At 34.9% G+C, this 22686-nt stretch overlaps 1 pseudogene; it reads right to left on the minus strand.

Annotated features, from left to right (window-relative positions):
• Nucleotides 1–14304: 14304 nt before the first annotated feature.
• Nucleotides 14305–15371, minus strand: LOC132002667 (CBY1-interacting BAR domain-containing protein 1-like; annotated as a pseudogene).
• Nucleotides 15372–22686: the final 7315 nt, after the last annotated feature.

Below are 22686 nucleotides of genomic sequence, written 5' to 3' on the forward strand. Positions count from 1 at the left end.
AACAACCTTCCTCGCCCACACTGAGAATTTATAACCACTCTCCCATCTTTTTCTTCCACTACTCTTTCTGTGTTTTTGTGTTTGTCCTGATAGTATATAAATCTTATACTTGGGGTTCTTTTTGATGAGGTTCTTCCTTTATTTGTATATATATATTTTTTTTTTCTCGTGGCATATATTTTACCAGTCTTTTTGTTTGTCTGTTTTTGTTTATATACTTCATAAATCGTACATTGGGGCCCATTTGGGCTGAACCTTCTCTTTCATCTTCCCTTTCTTTCCTGTCTCTCTCTCTCTTTTTTTCTTTTTCTTTCCTTTTGTCTCTTGTTTGGGTGGGGAATCCTGATTGCTCAGAAGTATTCCAGGGTGTACCTTGACTGCACCACGGTCGATACATCCAGCTACATCTGTTCAGTCATCTCTCACCAAAATGACTAGGAGGAGGAATGCCCAACAGAAAAAAAAAAAAAAAAAAAAAAAACAGAGGATGGACCTTCTGGAACAGAGCTAATGGCTATCAACATAGACAATATGTCGGAAAGAGAATTCAGGCTAACAATTATCCAGGCAATAGCTAGGTTGGAGAAAGCCATGGATGACCAAATGGAATTGATTAGGGCTGAACTGAAAGTGACCAGACAGGATGTTCACAACGTTAGGGCTGAGCTGAAAGCTACCAGGGATGAACTTCAAATGCTCTCAATGAGTTCCAATCTAATCTAAATTCTCTCAAAGCTAGGGTAACTGAGACAGAAGATAGAGTTAGTGATCTGGAGGACAAACAGATAGAGAGAAAGAATCACGAGGAAGCCTGGAACAAACAGCTTAGAAACCACGAAAACAGAACCAGGGAAATAAATGATGCCATGAAACGTTCCAACGTCAGAATTATTGGAATCTCTGAAGGGGAGGAGAAAGAAAGAAGTCTAGAGGACATAGTGGAACAAGTTCTTCATGAAAATTTTCCCAATCTTGTGAATGGAACCAGCATTCATGTTCTAGAGGCTGAAAGGTCTCCACCCAAGATTGTACATTCCAAAAAAACACCAAGGCACCTGATAGTCAAATTGAGGAATCATAATTGTAGGTATAATCTCTTGAAAGCCACTAGGACAAAGAGGCTCCTTACTTACAGAGGAAAGCCCATCAGAATAATGTCAGACCTGTCCACAGAGACCTGGCAGCCAGAAAAGGCTGGCAAGACAAATTCAGGACATTAAGTGAGAAGAACTTGCAGCCAAAAATACTTTATCCAGCAAGACTGACATTCAAAATGGATGGAGAGATAAAGAGTTTCCAAGACCAGAAATTTAAATTTAAAAAGAGTCAAGTCAGAAAAAGTGAAGGCATTTCAATGGGCAAGCTGAAGAATTTTTCTAATACCAGTGGTTGCCACAGTATCAAAATGAGACCAGTAAGAAAGAAAGAAAGAAAGAAAGAAAGAAAGAAAGAAAGAAAGAAAGAAAAAGAAAGAAAGAAAGAAAAAGAAAGAAAGAGAAAGATTTCTACTTGGGATGTACATAAGGCCACCAAAACAATTCCCCTTATAAGAGCTATTTGACTGATCTCAGGAGGGAGGGTAAGTAAACTGGACACATGAGGAGGTTAACCTAAATGTGCAGCCAGGTTAATCAATAGATAGTATTTTGCATATACTGAGATAAGAGTGCAACACAAAAAGCATATTTTCAAGGAAAAAATCTAAGAAGTAAAAATTGCGTATTTTATTTGACACGAAGATCACTAGTGTTCTTAAAAATAAACCATTCAGTCTAGTGACCAAGGACCATTCTAGAATGTATTAAGAAAGAGCTGTGCAACTAAGGGAGATGACTCTCCTACCAAATTTGAGGTGGTATCATAGAATGAGTACTACATGCATACGATTGTTGATTTTTAAGCTATAGGGATCTATACTATAAAAAAGTGAAAAATGGATGAATCAAGGACCTCAAGCCAATAAGAAACAGGACATAGAACATAAAGAAAGGAATCAACTAGACAATAACAGAAAAATGTTCTTTAATGTTTTCACCATGACAGGAGGGGAAAAGATCACAGGATTTCTAGAACTGTGCTGGTATAAGTTTGAAAGAGTCTCAATTTGATGGTTTCTATTTCTGTGTAAGAAGTAGTAGAGAAGGAGACCCTCTTCTCAAGTGAGGGGATTGGGAAGTTGAGGATAAATGAAACATTTTGAATTAGCCACTGTGAAGAATTATAAAAGGGAGTTAACTTGGGTTATAGAAGATCTTTAAGGAGCATTGAGAATTTCATTGAAGCAGATCACACAAAAGTACTGTAACTTGTGAGGAAAGTATCTGTCACAAATGATGGATAGAGTTAGAATGAAAAAAGAATTTGGGGCATTAATTTTGAAAGGGATAAAATGAAACAAATCCTTGGTTAAGAAACACTGAAAGGGTGAAAGTTGCATTAAAAAATGTGCCTAACACAAACTTCACTAACTAAAATTTTACTCAAGGGTAGTCCTAAAATCAGCTTGCTCAATAGAACTTATTGATAGAACTTGATGGTTCAAACAAAAAGTTCATTGAATTGGACAGATTTATTGAAGAAAATTGAAGAATGAAAGCATGCTGTCTTACACTGTGATCCCTGGAGCTATGTGTAAATGGTGTATCAGGAATGCTCTAGAGAGATATGCTTGAAATGAAGTTAAGGAGTGCATCTGTCAGGGTTTAACCAGCAAAAAGACCAAGCAGGAGGTATATATATTAAGAGATTTACTACAAGAAATGAGCTTGGGCAATTGTGGGAGCCGGCTGGCTAGTCAAATTAAAAAATCCATAGAACAGATCATCAGGAAGTGTAGACTGGATCTCTTAGTCAGGATAGCCATTGTCCTCAATCAGAATTTCTTCATCAGTAAGCCTCTCAGTCTGCTCTGAACGCCTTTTAGCTGATTGAATTAGACCCGACCAGATTACATAAGATTGTCTCTTGCTTATGTTCAATTGATTATAGACTTTAGCCATATCTTTAAAAATATCCTTGAAGTGATACCTAAATTAGTATTTAATGAATAACTAAAGACCATAAAACACCTTCATAGGATGGTACCGTTGGGCCAGACACACCCATAATGTGGATGCAATGGAGGACTCAGCCTTCCTCTGGGAGCTGAGCTGACCCTTCTAAGTTGTCCCAATTAGGCATGCGTATCAGGCTTTTGTATCCCAACATCACCCAGGGACTGTGGAGCCCCAGAACAGAGGTTGATACCAAATGAGTGACCACATGTGGGTCTCTTGACCCTGAAAAGATGGTTTGGGTAAAGGACCACAGTTTTTATTGTGCAAATATTAATTTAAACTGCTGTGTGAGTCAACAAAATATTTCATTTTAAACTAATTGAAATAACATCACCCAAGCAGAGCTTTATTGCAGTATTGGTAGGCTTTGTCTCTAGTGTACTGTATCAGTTTTAATTCAAATCAACACACACAAACAATACAGCCCATGGCTATTATGATGACTAACAATAATTCTACCAGGATTTCCATCAGTTTCTCTGCATAGTCCTTCACAGGCTCCTACTGAAACTATGGGCAGCTGTAGAAAGAGTGCCCTTTGCAAAAATTAACAGATGTGTGAATTTCAACTTTGGAAGAAGCCCATCAATGAAACTTAAAAACAGATTTTTTTTTTCATCCACGGTCACCCTTGCACCTATTTCAAAGGCTCAAATAAACTGACAGTATTTCCCACTCTGAAATCGTCCAGAAAGATGGTGGACTCTTTATCCTCAGATAACTAGTTGGCTCTTGGTTCTAGAAATCTGGAATCTTTGGGTATAATCTATATTCATATAAAAAAAATTCTCTTTCTATTCTTTGTGACTTGATTATAGTGATTCACCTAACAACTGCTATTCCCCCTTATCTTTGATGTCTTTAATGCTTTTGCAGATAAGACTTAGAAGAGTAGATGAGAACTGCACGTTCTCATGTGGAGGAAAATCAACAAAACAATTCATTAGATCAGTGACCTTTTCATCTGAGCTGAATTTATCAAAAGATAGGTAATTCATTACTTTGATCATCCCTTTTCTTTTCCTAATAATTAGATCTGGAAATAGCCAATCATAACAGAAATGTCGAAAAACACACTGGTGAGATAAACAACCTTTTAACTATCTTAGTAACTTATTAATTCACTATTTTTTTCTAAATATGTTATTATTTTCATTCAAAGTGTGCCTTAACTTTAACCTTGTATTTTTTGTCTAAAAAAGTCCACATTTAAAAAGTTTTCTTAAAAACACAACAAAGTTTTTATAAATATCTATACAAGGATATGCATATATGAGGCTAATAAAACCCTGATGCTCAGCTCCAACACTCTAGTCTTTCAATAGTGTCACATTAGAAATAGATCAAGACATTATTTAAAATCTTACAATATCCTTTACTATTCTGAAATGGCCTAAATCTCTCAACCCCAACAGGATAGTCCCATTCCATCCCAGTCATAGTCCTATGGTTTAGCATGGTCCCATCATTCATTTTCTCTCCTCTATGCCCAACTTCTAAGTAGGATCACAGTGTCCTTTTGGCTCTTATTTTCCTTGAAAGTGCTATTCTCAGATACCAGGAAAGTCAGGTTATGGTGAAGAGGAATGAATAAGTTTTCATGCATGTTCATCTTTATCTTGTAAGAGATGCTCTATCTATACCTATCTTTGTATATATGCATCTACCTACCTACCTACCTATCTACACATAAACTGGTCAGTAATTAATGAAAATGAAGACTATTTATATGAGTGAAATTTATTCAGACACGTAACTCATTAAAGGAGAGTATTTTCTGATTCCCAATATAGTGGTAAAGGAAAAACTCCTCAAGACAACTGGTGTTTTAAGGATTTGTATAATACTGAAGAATATGATTAGGAATATATAAAAACATTAAGAGGCATTATTTAAGACTGTAGCATGATGAGTTTTGTTTTCCTATAGATTTCTCTGCTTTCTAAGATTTTTAAAATTGAGCATGAATCAATTTCAACAGGAAAAAAGTATAAAACTTTTTATACTTTAAAGTTTTGTTATAAAAGTTTTATTGTATAAAACTTTTTTATATATTATAAAAGTTTAAAAAGTTTTATTATAAAACTTTGACCTCATATTTAAATGAAATATTATATATTAAGTAATATTCATATTAGATGAAATACACTAGTCCAGAAAACAAAAGGAAATAAATTTCTAAAATAAATTAATGCTGAGATATGTTTTTAAATTATATATATATATAATATTAAATTATATATATTCCTCAGCTAAAGATAGGGTTTCATCCCAAAAAACTTGTCATAAGTTAAAATAGCTTAAGTACAAAATGCATAGTCCTTCACAAGCTCCGACTGAAACTATGGGCAGCTGTAGAAGGAGTGCCCTTTGCAAAAATTAACAGATGTGTGAATTTCAACTTTGGAAGAAGCCCAAAGCTAGCAAACGTCATAGCTTAGCCTCACCTCCCCTGAACATGCCCAGCACACTTACATGGCCTACTATTGAACAGAATCATCTAACATATAGGCTATATTATAATAAAGTGTTGACTATCTCATGAAATTTATTGGATACTGTACTGAAAGTGAAAAACCAATGGTCTTAAGTGTCTTGGTTGTTTACCTTGGTGATCATGTGGCCAACTGGGAACTAAGGCCTCGTGCTGCTGCCCAGTATCACCGGAGAATATGGTACTACCTATCTCTAGCCCTGGAGGAGATAAAAATTCAAATTTTGAAGTAGAGTTCCTATTAATTGCATAACACTTTTGCATCACTGCAAAATTAAAAAAAAAAAAAGTGAAGCTGTCATAAGTCAGGGACAGTCTATACTCAGAATTTCTTGTATTTTAAACATGTAATACATAAGTCTAAATAGTTTATATTTCAATGTTTAATCATTTTCTGAAAAATATTGTTACAAATATTTGTTATAATTTAAGTCTTTCAAAATAGTATGTCACCATAACTATCCTTCTTACTCTGCTAGATTCTAAACTCAATCAAGTCATGCATAATGGTATGTAACAGCCAGCAGAAACCAAAAATATTTTTTTTCTACGCAAACATCCCATTTAGTATTGACTAATTTACAGTTGCAATGTTCCTGATTCCATACCATGTTTTTAGTTAACCTTTCATTTTGACAATCATGTTTATCCTTCACCACTTTTTTTTGTCTTTCCACCATACCTTCGGAATTCATTATGCTCTCCTTAGTAACAGCTGTTGCTTCCTGAATATTCAGTCTTCACATGTGGCATACTTTTAGCATTTGAAAGATAACATATTGTACTGAATTGTGTTAATTTATGGCACTAAAGAGGTTTATCTAGTTTGGCCCGATGCTTCCTCTGAACCTGAGGAGGATAGAACTCTTCCTGATTCTGCTTCTTTGTCGAGGTATAAATATTTAAAAACCAACTCCCTAGATTATTCCTATATTGCATATAAAGCCAGCTACAGAGTCCCTTTAGAGTATAAATGACTTTAGCTCCTTTAAGTTTATCTCCTTAGCATTTCTCCCTTGATCATATGCACAGAAACTAAAATAGAATATGCTTGCTTTATAAGTACTTCTCAAGCTATCTACCCAAATCTACATTTCCAGGTCCCATGAGTGATTACTATGTAGACATTATAGGGTTGTCACTTGTAAGAGACATGTTACTTTTTATAGGCCAAAGTAGCTTAAGTCTAAACACACGTTATCATCAAGATTTACAGTTCTGCTTCTGCATACTTTTATGGTTTTGATGTCTCCATTACTGATTTGAATCAAACTCTGGTCCTTTCATTATCTTGAAGGGGGAATGTAAAGTTAAGTGTAGGGAATATGATTTATTATTTTTTTTAAATAGAGAGAAAAAAGATTTATCTTCCTGGCTTATGCATTCTTTGTTATAGAGATTCTTCTTTAAGTTAACATTGTTTGCAGATACAGAAAGAGCAAGTCACTGCCTGAAGTCTAGCTTTTCTCTTCACAATTAAATGGCACCTGGGAGGATCAGTCAGTTAAGTGTCTGCGTTTGGCTCAGGTCATGATCCCGGGTTTCGTGGATTGAGTACCACATTGGTCTCCCTGCTTCTCCGTTTATCCCTCCCCACTGCTCCTGATCTCCCTCTCTCATGCGTGCTCTCAATCTCTCCAATAAATAAATAAAGTCTGAAAAAAGAAATTGTGAAGAGAAAAGGGACTCTTTGGAATAAGTGCAGGAAGTAAAAAGTTCTTGAAGAGATCAAACATATTTTTTAAACATATTTTTAATATATACTTTTTAAAAAGCACAACTTAGAATGGTATACACACACTGCTGGGGAAATACAATTAAAAATAAAACATCCTGCCAAGCCATAAGACCTCCCCACTAAGACAGAAGAGAAAGAAAACCGTTGTATTATTGAATAAGCATTAAGCCCGAATGTGATGCACATCATAGACAATGTGCTAAGAGAGTGCAAAGAGAAAAGAAATCTCGCTTTTTTATGTAGCTAAATGGATACCATCTATTTACATACAGGCTCTCAAGATAAACAGTAACTAGTCTTCAAGTAAAAGGACTTGACAGCACCACTTGTTTCACAGTCATCCTAACCTTGTCGGTGAGGTGACCACTTGTGTTAGCTAATTGGCTTTATCCAGGGGAAAATAATTTCCTCATATCTTTATGACAGTAGGCATGTTTGCAAATGTAGCACCAAAGTTAGATTCCTACCCTCCTACAGAAAGAGGAAGTTAGGAGTGTTGTCTTCCTCGATGATTACGTTTCAAAGGTCCTTGAGCAAGATATCTCTGGGTTGTAAAGCTGGCAAGAGACTTATTTAGCTCTTAAAAAGATTTATATGTACTTCAAGGAGACAGAGAAAGAACTTACAATTAATATACTTCTAATGTAAATGTTCTCAAAAAAGAGAGGTAGGAGAATTTCCTTATTCTCAACAGGGAGAACTAAAACTCTTATTTTTAATTTATATTTGCTCTTACAACAGACACACACACACACACACACACACACACACACATACTCAAACCCCATGTGCAGCATATGGAAACCAACTGAGTACAGGGAATAGCAGAATAGCATACAAGTATGTTAATTGTTTCTCTTTGGTCTTGTCACCCTCTTAAGCTTTTATATATTTCCTTGCCAAAATGTGACAAGCACATTTTGACTACACTCTCTGAGGTATTTTGCACTGGTCACTTCCACTGATATCACTGCAAAGATTAAAGAGGACTTTGTATCCAGATTGGGTCTTTAGACAGCAACCTCTGCTTTCTGATTGTCCTGTAAGTAACATATCCAGAGCATCACACAGTCAGCATGACATTTCAGCTATTTTATAAGGTGTTTTATGTCTATGAAAGAGATCTCAGGAAACCAACAAGAAAGTGACTGATAAACAGAGTCGTTTCAACAATTTGTTCTCTGGCAGCTTCTTTATTCCATGAAGTCAGAGAAACTTCCCTCTAGACTATTTCCTTTCTGGAAGTTTTCCACATATTCCACTCCCATTTTGGTTCCAACTATTTTCTTCATAGACATCTGACAATTTTGATCTAGTTGCTCCTTGGTCTGTGTCTGGAAAGTTTTAAAGTTGTTTCTTTTCTAGACTCCCTGCTTGCATCCTGCTGCTAACACATTTGGTTATTAAGCAATTACTCTTGATTGATTCTCTTTAGTCCAATATTTTCTTTTCCAACTTCTGTTAGAAATTTCCCTCCATACTTTCTGACTTGACTCCATGTTTCATTCAAAGATCTCAGATTATTTCCTTTACTATTTGTGTTTCATTACTAAATATCTATCTCATTAAATTGTTAGAGTTCTGAATTATTTGAATTGCCACCAACATACAATGCTTATCATTTGTAATGGAAAAATATATTAAGGGTAATATATAGTTTTATACTAGCTGGAAGGAAAAACAGGATAAAACATATTACGTATTCCTAGTTTTATGACCAGACTAGGCCTACGTATACCTTAGCTCACAAGGTAAATCCGTCTCTCTCCATCACTCCAAAACATGAAGAAGCCTTACTTAGAAGTTAGGGATGACTTCTGGTGGGAGAAGTGAAGAGACAACCATGTGTTCAATCAATACAAAGTTTTGAGAACTAGTAGACCACAATTTGCTTATAATGCTATACATTAATTTCACTAATGGCATTTCAAAAATCATATTTTTATCCTATCATTCTACTTTGAACAATCAAATAACAGGAAAAACACGTACTCCAAAGTATTACAATTAAAGACCAAAATATTTGACTCAGATATTACTTTTAAAACATAATTTAACTCTTTGTAGTATGTATTTGTAGAGGTAATGAGAAATGGTCTCACTGTATATTTGTAAATGATTTCAATTAGTGGTGTCATTGTGATTCTTCCAACAAGAATATATACATACAGTGAAACTTTAAATTCTTATTTTTTTTCTGTCTGAAACACTCTTATTGCTTATATCCTTAAAATCAAGGAATAATTTTTATCCTTACCAAATTTCCTCCTATCCCTTTCTGCTTGCCTCTTACAAGTGTCTGCAGAAAGCTATCTGATGCTTATTTGTAGCTTAGTCAAGCTGTATACATTTATTTTCTTCAAGTAGAACTCCAGGTGTTCCAAATAAACATAGGTCAAAAAATAACCATTTTCAAAGAATATAAAATTTACATTCTGAATTGCAATTGTTATAAAAAAATACCTGCTATTATTTTGACATAGCCATGGAAGTTACTTTCATTTGAGTTTATAAGGAAGAAATGTCAAATCTCCTTTAGAGCTTTAAATTTTATACCATTTTCCCCACTCCACACCATTTCCCTCAAATTTTACATCAGATTAAAATAAAGAAAAAACAATCATCAAAACAGAGATTTAAGCCCTTGGTAAATCATCAGAAAAAGCTGCTGAGTGAAAGCACAAGGAAATGGGTAATCATAACCTTTTACTTTTCATAAATCTGATCAAATCCCATTGAATTTAATTTTCAGGGACCGTCTGGTTTTAGTTGATAATAAGCAAGCCATAGTCCTGAGCTTCAAAATCATTATTGATTGTCATAAGGGTTGAATTAATCTGAGTGAGTCCACTGCAGTCTGGTTCAAAGATGGTTAGATAAGGTAATAGATTTATAAACTCACTGGACTGAAAGCTAGTGTAAGGTCATCCAGCCTGTTAAATCCTTCTTTGTACCATCTATGACAATTAAATGCAGAGGTCATAGATATGCATAACTGGGCATAAAATAGTGACATATTAAATATCATAAATTAATTCTAGACAATTTTAAAAATTTTAAATTCCTTTGTCATACCTTTTTCTGAGAAATATTTATAGTATCGCTGGGCTTTATTTACATTATTATACATAATGAATGGAGAACCAGAAAGTTAACTGGACAAGGTTATCATTAACTAGGAAAGCATTGGTAGAACTAGGATTTGACTCTTCAATCTTGAATGAATTTAACACATATTAATTCTTTAAATATTTATTTGTCTTCATTCCTCACATTTTAGATACAAAGTAACCTTCTCAGGAAAACTTTATCCAAGCCCTAACATACATTAGGACTGATTTTGTTATTGGATATTTCCTGGTTGCTTATTTTTAGCAGGTATTTATCCCAGATGTGGTTTAATACTTACTATAAAATCTGTTGCTTGATGTCCTCCCACTGGAATTTATAAAAACAGTAGCATTGCTGGTTTTTGGTAATTTAGAGTCCCAGTGTCTAGACCAATGAGTTGTACCCAAGAATTGCTCAAAAGTATTGGTTAATAAACAACATTTGTTACATTAACCTTCTCACCTATGGAACAATCTTGTAGAGTACCAAGTATAAAGATACTGAGTTGCTATTAAGCAGTTTTATAGGTTACTCTGAGCCTACAATTCACAACATATCTCTTCATTTTAGTCCAGGTAGGATTAATACACTGGTGTGCTGGAAACATTTGAAAAATTGCTATATTTTTTAAAATAAAGATTTTATTTATTTTTTGTCAGAGAGAGAAGGCACATAAGAAGGGGAAGTGGCAGGCAGAGGAAGAAGCAGACTCCCCGATGAGCAAGGACCCTGATGACATGGGACTTGATCCCAAAACATTAGGATCATCACCTGCACTGAAAGCAGACACTTAACCCACTAGTCACCCAGTGTCCCCCAAAATTCTTATTAAAAATCAGATTAAACTTTTCTTTCCCTCCCCCCAAGATGAGCATGATCATATTAAAATTATTAGCCATTAACATTTATATATTTATTGGTAGTTATCAATTCCAAGTGTCTTGAAATAGAAACGTCTGTTCAGGGAAGAATCACTTCAGTAGACTCTTAATCACATAGATGTAAGGTAAATGCCACCTACTGCTTGGAAGGTTGGAATTAAACAATTCTGTTTTCAGGGCATCTGGGTGGCTCAGTGGGCTAAAGCCTCTGCCTTCGGCTCAGGTCATGATCTTGGTGTCCTGGGATCGAGCCCCTATCAGGCTGTCTGTTCAGCCAGGGAGCCTGGCTTCCTCCTCTCTCTCTGCCTATCTCTCTGCCTACTTGTGATCTTTGACTGTCAAATAAATAAATAAAATCTTTAAAAAAAAATTGTTTTCGATTTTTCTTTTCTGATTTCATGAGAACTGTTTTATTTTATTTTGTTTTGCCTTTTTTCTGCCTAATTAGTGGTATGTTAAGATGAACATTAGTAGAAAGGGAGTGGGTAAATTTCCATAGAACTGTTAGAAAAGATATAAAAAAAAGATGATTAAGGAAACAAACTTCATTTAAACACAAAATCTTTTAGAATGTCTCTGGTCAACTCCTATATTTTTGGTAATATAATGTACTTTTATGTTCCATAATACATATACCCCATGGTTTTAATTCATTCAGTGGTTAACCTAATAGAAATCATAAAATTTATAGCAATATTATTTTACTTATGAGTAAATTCAATGCATAAAAAGAACTCTGTTTAAAATTATCTTTAATAGGAGACTAGCCTAATTGTCATTGGTATGCCAGTAGCCAAGCTTATTTTTCAGGAACCTCCAGCTTCAAAAATATTCATTCTTTTTTCACTTCTGTGTCAATATAATTCCGAATTTCTCTCTTCTTTTCTCCCTTTTCCCCTCTCATTTTTTTCTCATGTGAGTTAGACACTGGTATATGTCTTTTTGACATAAAATTGTCACTTCATCACTATTACATAATATTCACATAGCTTTAGTAAAACTAGAAAACTTCTTGTTCTTTTTAGAAAATGTGGATAATATTGTGGACCATTTTTTTTTTTTTTTTATGTTTCCCCTTCCCTGTTAAAAAGTTGGTACATGCAGTGAATCTTTGAACTTAAGCATCTAGTAAGGGTAAAATCTATGGCAGAGGAAGTCTTTGACCTTGGCCATTGGGATAGCACTCAAGTTGAATTTGATCCACCCTCTGCATCATGACACTGATTTGAATCAATAGAAAAATCATGTTGAAGATGCAGAAACATTAAGAAATTTAATACATATTACTGAAAACATAATTTTAGGAAAAATTACATTACGAGTGATATTGTCTCTGGACTCATACATATTTTATTCAATAATATGCAGATGGTAATCTTTTATAAAAGGGTTTTTAGACTTGAGGAGCCACAATTAGGCTATCTTCTGATATAAATTTCTAACTTAGTGACATAATGGCCAAAGAACAAAAACCACGTAATACTATTTGAAACAATAAATCAAGCTAATATTCTCAAATCAATATTAGTATTAAACATAACTTTATATTAAACATACATTTTCAAAGCAACTAAGTGGTTTTCCACAAACTGAAAGAGACTATTATTCTGACATAGTTTACTTATTTTAAGAATGAATAAGATCTAATAACTATGAATTCTAAACTAACCCACATCTTATTATGGCCCAGATATTTTTCTATACTTTCTGGAAGATTAGGACACATTTAAATCAAACTGTAAATATATATTTTCTGCCCTTGTTATTTATCTTCAATAACTTTAATAAGCCCATGAATGGTGTATCAAAACTTCTTCAAAAGCCATTTTTATATTTTTTCTAGAAAGTTTTTATTTTTCTGTCATGAATAATTGCTTTTTGTGGTTATTCCAAATGATTTTATAAATTTCATAATTTTTATGCCTAACTTGTATCCATGAAATAACAAGAATATAATCCCCATCCAAAAAACAAAAACATTGGCATACTGAAAGGCTCTGTTCATACTGATTATGTTCAAGACCAAAACTACATACTGTTTCATTAATTAGATGGTGGTTTAGTCAAATTTTTATAGATTTTTAATGATTTATGGCTTTCCATGATGTTTTCTTCTGCAAAATCCCACCAAATTACAGCTTTCCAAAAGTTGTAGTTCTGCTTTAGTAGGACAGTACTTTCATCTTAAAACTCAAATCAGGCTTAATGTGCTTTTCTTTTTGAAGCTAAAATTTATGCTTCATAGTGCTTTTAAGACACTGATATCCAAGTGTCCCGTTTATCTTTAATCAAAAGTAATTATAGTCTTATTGAAAAGTAGATTACATATCAAATAATGAAACTTCAAGTTGTAGTAAAAGTGAAAAAAACAAAGGCAAAAGAAAAAAAACTTGTTTTTTTTATTAGGGTTTTTCTGAACAGGATTTGTATTTAATCAGAATGACTAAAGACCCTTTTTTGATGATGAGCACAAAAGAAGCAAATGGAATCGTTAGATCCCACGTTTTCTGTCATCTACTTTTATTGCAACTTCAACTAGGTATTGTGTTGATGTGAAATACTTTTGGAGCACATAATCTTTAAAAAAAAAAAAAACGAAACTTATACAAAACCCACATACTTCTAGATTGGGTTTGAAATGATTGGTGTGGTGAGGTGTCTGGGTGGCTCAGTCGGTTAAGCATCTGCCTTCAGCTCAGGGCATGATATCAGGGTCCTGGGATAGAGACCTGCACCCAACTCCTCTCTCTGCCTACAGCTCACGCGTGCTTTCTCTCTCTCTCTCTCTCTCTCTGACAAATAAATAAAGAAAAACTTATTTAAAAAAAAGAAGTAGTTGGTGTGGATTTATTTTTTTTAATCTTCTTTTCTGGTCAGCATAAATATCCTTTAATTTCTATCTCCAGTAGGATTTCATTTTGAGGTTTAACATGTATGGAGCCAGTATAAAGTTTTGCAGTTTAGTAATTCTGCATGCTAAGTCATTTAAGATGAAAATTAAAATATGAAGTTTATGGAAGAAGATTAATTTTCTTCTTCTGTAACGTCTGACTCTTAGCCCCCTTCATCATCTCCTGCTTGTTGATCCTTTCTTAGTGGAGGGGTGGATAACTGATCTATTCCAGATACACACTTAGCTGAAAGTGATCTTTGAAGGGGCCACTTCGAATTTGCTTTTACCATTTGTAAACCAGATGAAGAATTTGGTGGTTACAGAGAATTTTGGAAAACCTCTAAATCCTCTTCATCAATCTTTTGTATGCTTTGATACACAGCAGTGTAGACCTTCAATGCTTTGTCAAAAAATAGCATTTTGGTAATGATACATTCTGAAAATACAGTCTTTATATCCTTTATTTTCCGCTTTTCAAAATGGTCAGTATTTTCCTCCAGAAGACGAGTTGTTCACGGAGCATCCACTGCAACTCTCTGCAGTTCAGTTTCCACATGAGAAATAATATGTCGAACATCAGGATTTCGCTGACGTTTTCTTTCCGAGTTAACTGTTTAGTTTCTCGACTCCTTGCTGTTAATGTCGCTTTGAGGTCATCTCCTTTCGTTTTAACAACGGCTCCAAAGCTTTCAAAGGGTCAACCCCGCCCTCTTCAAATCTTTCAATCTCAGCTTGTCCGTAATCTTGCAGTTTGGCAAAGTCATCACACTTCTCAGGGCCCTGCTTTAAATTTGGGAACGCTGTAGAGGCACACACGCTGATTTCATTCACCCGGAGGTCTGCTTCGTCTCACAGCCCGGCAGTCTTTTTTTTTTTTTTTTTAAAGTTTTTTTTTTTTTTTTTTTTTTTAATTTATTTATCAGAGAGAGAGAGAGAGCACAGGCAGACAGAATGGCAGGCAGAGGCAGAGTGAGAAGCAGGCTCCCCGCTGAGCAAGGAGCCCGATGCGGGACTCGATCCCAGGACGCCGGGATCACGACCTGAGCCGAAGGCAGCTGCTTAACCAACTGAGCCACCCAGGCGTCCTTACGCACAGAAGCAGCGAAGGTTTGGCACCGCTCTCCACACAATTGTGACAGGAGCTTGCAGTTGTCTGTGTGGCTGGAGCAGACTGGTTTTCCAAGCTTCGCCTGGGCATCTTGCCTTGAGATCCACCGGGACCCTAGGCTGGGACCTCCCACCCACCTGGGCATGCACCGGGAGGAAGGAGGAGGGGTGCCTGCGAACCACCACTTCCTGAGACCCCCTTTTTATATGCTTTATTTTCTAATTGTTTCTTATTTTGTTGTAGTAAAAAATAAAATACATCATGCAAAATTTATCATGCTAACCACTTTTCAGTGTGGAGTATGATGGCATAGCTGTATGCACTTGTTGTGCAACAGATCTCTACCTTTTTCACTTTGCAAAGCAAACTCTAAACCCCTTGAACAACTCCCCTTTCTTCCTCTCCCTCACCTCTGGAAACCACCATTCTACTCAGTTTTTAAGCATGTGACTGCTTTTAGGTATCTCATGTAAGTGGAGTCATGCAGTATTTGTCTTTTTCGTGACTGGCTTATTTCACTTAGCATAATATCCTTCAAGTTTCATGTAGAAGCAGGGATTTCCTCAGCAGCATTTAGAATGTCATAATTACTTTGATGTGTTTGTTCAGAAGTTATTTAAGCAATTCAGAATGAATTTTTTTTCACATTTTAAAGCAAAGAAACTTCTTTGTACATGACAGCTAAAGAGAACACACGTTATATAAAGCTGATAAAAATGATCATTTAAGTATAATTTTATGCACAGTTTTATTTGGTAATTTTTTTAATGAGTTTTTTTTTAAATTAGTCACTAAAATTAGTTTAATACTATGATACTGCATGCTATGAATTCACTTTTTCATTTGAGTTCTGCCTGCTGTTGTGTGCACAGATAGAGCAGATGTTCTCAAACTTTTATTTGAGTACAGGCCACATGCATTATAATGACATAGTTGATTGAATGGTAAAGAATGAAATCATTTCCTTCCTAATAGTGAAATATTTATAGAAATAAATTGCATTATGTAAAAACAATGTGTGTTAAAGGTATATTATGATACATACAAATAATTGAATTCAAAAATATCCCCTGTGCTTAAAACAGTAATAAATATTTAATAAATACTATAGAGAGCTGGTGCTTAGTCATTTGTAGCAAACAAAAGAGACAGATCTCAAACTAAGTCTTGTTCTAGACAGACTGGATAGCACTACTAGTCATTTTTTTTTAAGAATAAGAAGCTTATAGGAAGGTACTAGTTTTTAAAGAGGATAATAACTTCAGTTTGGAAAGTCTTGGGTTACAGAGCTCGGTGGGTGTTCCAAGTAAATGTTCAACTAAAGTTATATGTACGGAACCAGATTTTGGAGAATTCTGAACTTAGAGATATTGATTTGGGAGTTAATACAATATAAGGGAAAAACCTACATAATGAAAACAGAATAGAATACAGTTGTCAATGAGATGAGCCTAGTTCTTAATCCCAGCTAATTTATAATCTAGTCAAGAATAATCAAGAATTAACTATGTATTTTAAAAGAACAAGTGAACCCAAATTTTGCTTGAGTCCTGTGAAGCCTCTGTGGAAACTTGCTTAAAACAATGATCTTACAGGATAAACTGAAAGTGAAATTTAGTCAAACTTTTCACGATAGCTTAAGTTATCTTTCTAAATACAACTGTACTTAAAATAATTTGTGTTTCCCCACTATGTACAGAAGTTTAAAAGATGAGCTTGAAATATTTTATGGAGATGTCACTCATATATTATGTATCTTCTTATATTATAAACATTTATTTTGATTTTTTTGCCTTCACAAATTGTGTGAGATATTTGAACTCAAGGATAAAGTTTTGTTCCTAAGGGCTAAGTTTCATTGATTTTATTTATAGTGATACTTCTATTTGAAACCCTAAAAAAAATTGAAATTGTGGGGCGCCTGGGTGGCTCAGTGGGTTAAGCCGCTGCCTTCGGCTCAGGTCATGATCTCAGGGTCCTGGGATCGAGTCCCGCATCGGACTCTCTGCTCAGCAGGGAGCCTGCTTCCTTCTCTCTCTCTCTCTGCCTGCCTCTCAGTGTACTTGTAATTTCTCCCTGTCAAATAAATAAAAAAAATCTTAAAAAAAAAAAAAAAAAAAAAAAAAAAAAATTGAAATTGTGACTGACATCCAATAAATGTTTACTGACTTAGAAATTGACCTAAAAATGAACCTCTGCTAATATGTGTTTGCCAGGCTTATTGTTCCCTGCTCACCCCGCAACCAACATACTGCTAATGCTGCTGGTCTCCCAAATTATGAGCAATCATGATTTCTCCATCTGATACGTTTTCCTTGTTGTGAAATTTCTTGCTAACCTGCAAGGACTACAGAGTTTACTCAGATAGAGCATATTTTAGTTGATTATTGTGTTTGTGTGTATGCAAGTGTGCTCCAAATTAAGATTCATCTAGGACCGGAAAAATGATCTCATTTAATGTAACCATCTCCTCACAGACTTGGGAATTTCAATTCCTTTATCCTTGTTTTTTCTAGTCTTTTTAGTTTGAAATGGTATTCTTTTTTTTCCCCCTTTTTAAGATTTTATTTACTTATTTGACAAAGAGATAGAGAGAGGGAACCCAGGTAGGCAGAAGGGCAGGCCGAGGGAGAGGGAGAAGCAGGCTCTTCACGGAGCAGGGAGCCCAATGTGGGGCTCAATCCCAAGACCCTGGGATCATGACCTGAGCCAAAGGCAGTCACTTAACCGACTGAGCCACCCAGAACCCCCTGAGATAGTATTCTTAATAGAAAATATAAAAGCACATTTGAAGATGACTGTTTTTATTCTTTCTATAACATCTTTAGTTGGTTTGTCCCAACAATCAAGGCTCTTCCACTTCTCTTTCTTCCTCTTCCTCTTCCCCTTTCTCCTCCTCTCCCTCCTTTTACATCCCCCCCTCCCTCTCCTTCTCCTTTTCTTCCCCCTCTCCCACTCCCTCTTCCTCCTCCTCCCCATTCTTCTGCTTTTTCTTAATCTTCTCCATAACATGCTCACAAAAGAGATATTTTAAAGGATATTAGCATTTACTGCACTCCTCTGTCATTTTAAGTTCAGATTTTCTCGAATCTGTTCTTAAAGTCCAGCTTCCTAATTTGTCTTTGGTTATACATCACAAACTGCTGCCTTATATACATCTTCTTAAACCTGGGCTGGTCAGAAAATAATCTTTGTAGCTACATGAACGTCCTTAGGTCCTTCAATATCTTTTGTTTTTGTTTCACTTTTTTGTTTGCTTGTTTCTTTCTTTCTTTTTTTCTTTTTAGTAATAAGAACGAATGAATCAGAAACAATAACAGTAAAGTCCCTGTAGCTTGAGGCCTAATAGCAACCTGATCTCCAGCGAACACTTGAATCTAAGCCTGGTATTTGTGCATATTTTACCTGAGTAAAAGTTTAAATGTGCACCTTTTTTTAAAAAAATGTGCACTTTTTAAAGCATGTATCCTTACTTTCTCATTTTGGATGATATACAGCATACTGCTTGTTAGAAGAGGTTATTTATAAGATTTTTAGACACCTGCAATGCAATCTGCTTGAGGATTATTACAATAGCCTGATTTAAATATCAATTTGTCAGTTTGAAGAATTAGATTTCTACAGTATATCAAAATTGACTTCTGGTTCTTAATAAGATGACAAACTAATGTGGGCTGCTGACTCCCTCTTTCCAGTGTAACCCTAGAGATGCCGTAGGTGGGGGACTGACAGAGTTGAGATACTCATAAAATTTTTGAAAAAATACTAAGGAAATGGAAGTGTCACAGAGGCAGAAAATGGCAGGCTATAGCAGTGGAGGGACCATTGTTGTCTATGGGAACCTGTGAGGTGAGACATTTTGTTATGCAAACTTTGGACTCTATATTAAGTTCCTTCTTTTCCACCCTTTCACCACTGAAAGGCAGAACAATGGAACTCCAGCTCTGAGAGGGATAGATTCAGTAAGCTGGACACTAATAACTATTTTATGAGGCTGTTAAAACCAAAGGACATTTCTGAGCCTGCTCTTAACAGTCCTTCCGATGCCTATCACCATTGAACAGCACAACCAAAGGAAACATTTACATGGGTAGTACAGAGAGCTCCCTGCCACGCAGAATTCACTAATGGAAAACAAATGGGTATAAAACACTGGATGTGAGCTTATGAGAGAAGCAGTTGGAACTGAGCTGTATCACTGGCTCATCCTCCCACCCAAGCAGGATTTTACTTGGGATAATAAATTAACATGAAAGGAAAAACAAAATTCAAGAAAAACCATCAGGGAAAAGTGGGATTTTAAGAACTGGTAGAAGAAAGATCTGCTCCATAAAATACAAAACTATGACTATATATTAAAAAGGGTAATATAATTCATTAAATGTAGTTGGAAGTTGTAGCACATGTTTCATAAAAATTGATAGATTTGGCAGACAAAAGATAAGCAAAATTATTGAGGATTAGAGTAAATAATAATTAGCTAGAATTAATAGCTGTATAGTTATGCCAACAATATGAATATATTTATTCTTATCATAAACACTTGAAACTTGACAAAATTAAGCAAATATCAAGTCATAATGCTACTTGAAAGGAACCTTAAAGTCCAAAAGAAACAACATCATATTTCATGACCAAATATAAAATACTAAATGTCAATGAGAAAGGATAAATTTTAAAATTAACAATCATAAAACTATGTATCTATTAAAAATAAAATGCAATTAAATAATTCTTCAGTTACAGAGAAAAATCAGAAAGAAATTATTTAAACCTAAAAACTGAAGTTCAAATCAAGCCTGTACACCAATATCAAGTAATTAAACTTTTTTGACCCCAGAGCAGAATTTAGTATCTTTGAGAATTTCCTTTCCCTTGCAATGCAACTCTTTTCTTAGCCTCTGTGACAATAGTTCTATCTTTATGGCCTTTTCCGTAGGTCCCTTGCAAACTAATCCTTCTTAGTTCTCCCATGAAATATTCCAATTTCTCAAGATCAGCCCAAGACTTAATTCTCTATTTTTTTCTTTTCTATATACTTAGACATACTCATCCATACACCTCCCCTTAATGATCAAATGCTTACAAAATACTTCCAAGTTTATATCTGTATTCTACACCTTTCTTTTGAACACCAAACCCCTATGTCCCAATTGCCTATTGACATCTCTGACTGGTTACTAAAGGCAGATCTGACTTTAGACTCCAAAGGATTTCCCTGTGACCTTTATCTCTTAATCAGATTGTCCTCTAACGATGCTAATAACAATGTCCAATAGATCAAAGTTATATTAATAAAACATTAATATATTGATACAAATGATACTAGCTTCATTTGCAAGTATATATTTCTATATATTTCTAACAATGTGTTTATATACATTCATGTATTCTTTTTACCATTCCATTACCTGGATTATTAATGTAATCAGATCTTAAAGACTTAAATGAGTTAGAGAGAAATTTTGTAACTTTCTCAAGGTTACACAATTAGGAAGTTGCTGAGATGAGCTATGAGCCCAAGTAATCTGACTCCAGAACTCTTGCCATAATCTCCCAGCACAAATAATTGTATCCTGCCAAGTCCAGCTGAGCAATTTCTGAGTCTTGCCTATTCTACAACATTCCCTAAATATCTGTAATAGTGAAAGTACTTAAATTGCTGTAACAAATACCTGCCTAATGTGTAATAGCTCAAACCAACTAAGACAAGTATTTCATTAAAAAAATATTCCAAGATGGACTTGGCTATGGGCTTCACTATGAATTTATTGCATCTGTATCACACTAGTAAAAGGGTAAGAACATGGAGTCTACATGTTGGATTTTTTAAATCAGCTACTCCCAGAAGTGGCTCAGATCCCTTCTGCTCAAAGCCAGTTAGTTAGAACCCATTCAATAGATAGCATGCAATAAGGTACCTGGGGAAGGAGTTTTCCCCATGGTATATCATCCTTGCTCTTGTATAAAGCTACCAGCGCTTTTCACATAGCTTACTTCTATCGTCTCCCAAGTAATTTCTTTGCATTTTTTCTTGCTGTTTTCCAGTGTATTCTTTACTTTTAATGTAACCTGATCAGATCATTTTCTTGATAAAAACTCTTCAATCCTTTCCATTGCTTGTGAGAAGACCTCGAGTCTAGCAAGGTTTGGCCTCCACTTATATTTTCAACCTTATTATACACCATACTCTCCTTTTTTTGAGCTCCAGAGTTGCGGACTCTCTTTGCTTTGCTCCATCCAGCCACGACAATCTTTTTACATGCTGATCCATCTCCCTAGCATACCTTCCACCCTCCTGCCCAGTTCTAACTCATTCTGTAGGACTAACAAAAACCTCACTTCCTCAGGGAAACTTCCATAACATCCTCTTTTAGAAGCATGTCCCAAATTTTGAAGTTAGTTTCTCTCATATTTTTGCTGTATATTTAATGTTCTTTCCCTACATTTAGCATTGCTTTATATGTACTAATATGTACTAATAATATGTACTAATATGTACTAATAATCTAGTACATATTAACATATACATTAGACTGTTTCAGGGTGGACATATAAGTATACGTTCTTTGTAAATTTTTCTGTCATACTAATGCCAGGAAGCATGATTTTTCTATGGGCCTAAATGGAGGCTATATATGTGGTCTTTAGGAAAGGATATACATATATATATATATATATATATATATATATATATATATGAAATTATTCCAAAAGGAGGACTGGACACAGAAAATTTTAGTGGTAGTTTTTGTAGCAAGATTTTAGCTTGTATGGGGTATATGAAAATTATGTTTATAAGGTACATCAAGACAAAACAGATTGTTGTCAGAGTCTGGTTTAAATATTAACTTACAAATCTTTGTTAAGTTGATCACATTGTCTCAAAGAATTAGTATGTGTGTGTGTGTGTGTGCACGTGCGTGTGTTTAGTGCATTCTAGTTCATTTTTATAGTCTGCCAACTTCTTCAGACACTAACAAGGTGATCATCAAACATACATAAAAAGAATTACCTTTTAAATCTCAATGAATCTTGAATCATCTTTGCTCCTCACCAGGAAATTTTGAGAGATAGTAAAGTAGTTGGGGAGAAAAATGATTCTCCCCCGCTTCATATACAAAATCAAGAATTCATTAAACCCTATCAAGCATTTATTCTGTGTCTCTTTTTGTACAAAACATCACATCTTTACAAAATACAAGGAATATAAAGATGAAAACAAAGATAAGGCTCATGCCCTTCAGCTGAATCACTTAGCAAGCAGAATTAGAAAAAAAGAACCTTCAATAGTGGGGATTTTTCTTGTGGTAAAGGTGGCAATGACAGTAGGAGAGAATCCCAAACAGCTGTTGAAGGATAAGGTGAGATAGGGAAGCCACAGGCATTTGGGCAGAAGGTACTT

Source organism: Mustela nigripes, chromosome 15 (assembly GCF_022355385.1).
Source record: "Mustela nigripes isolate SB6536 chromosome 15, MUSNIG.SB6536, whole genome shotgun sequence".
NCBI classification, from domain to species: Eukaryota; Metazoa; Chordata; class Mammalia; order Carnivora; family Mustelidae; genus Mustela; species Mustela nigripes.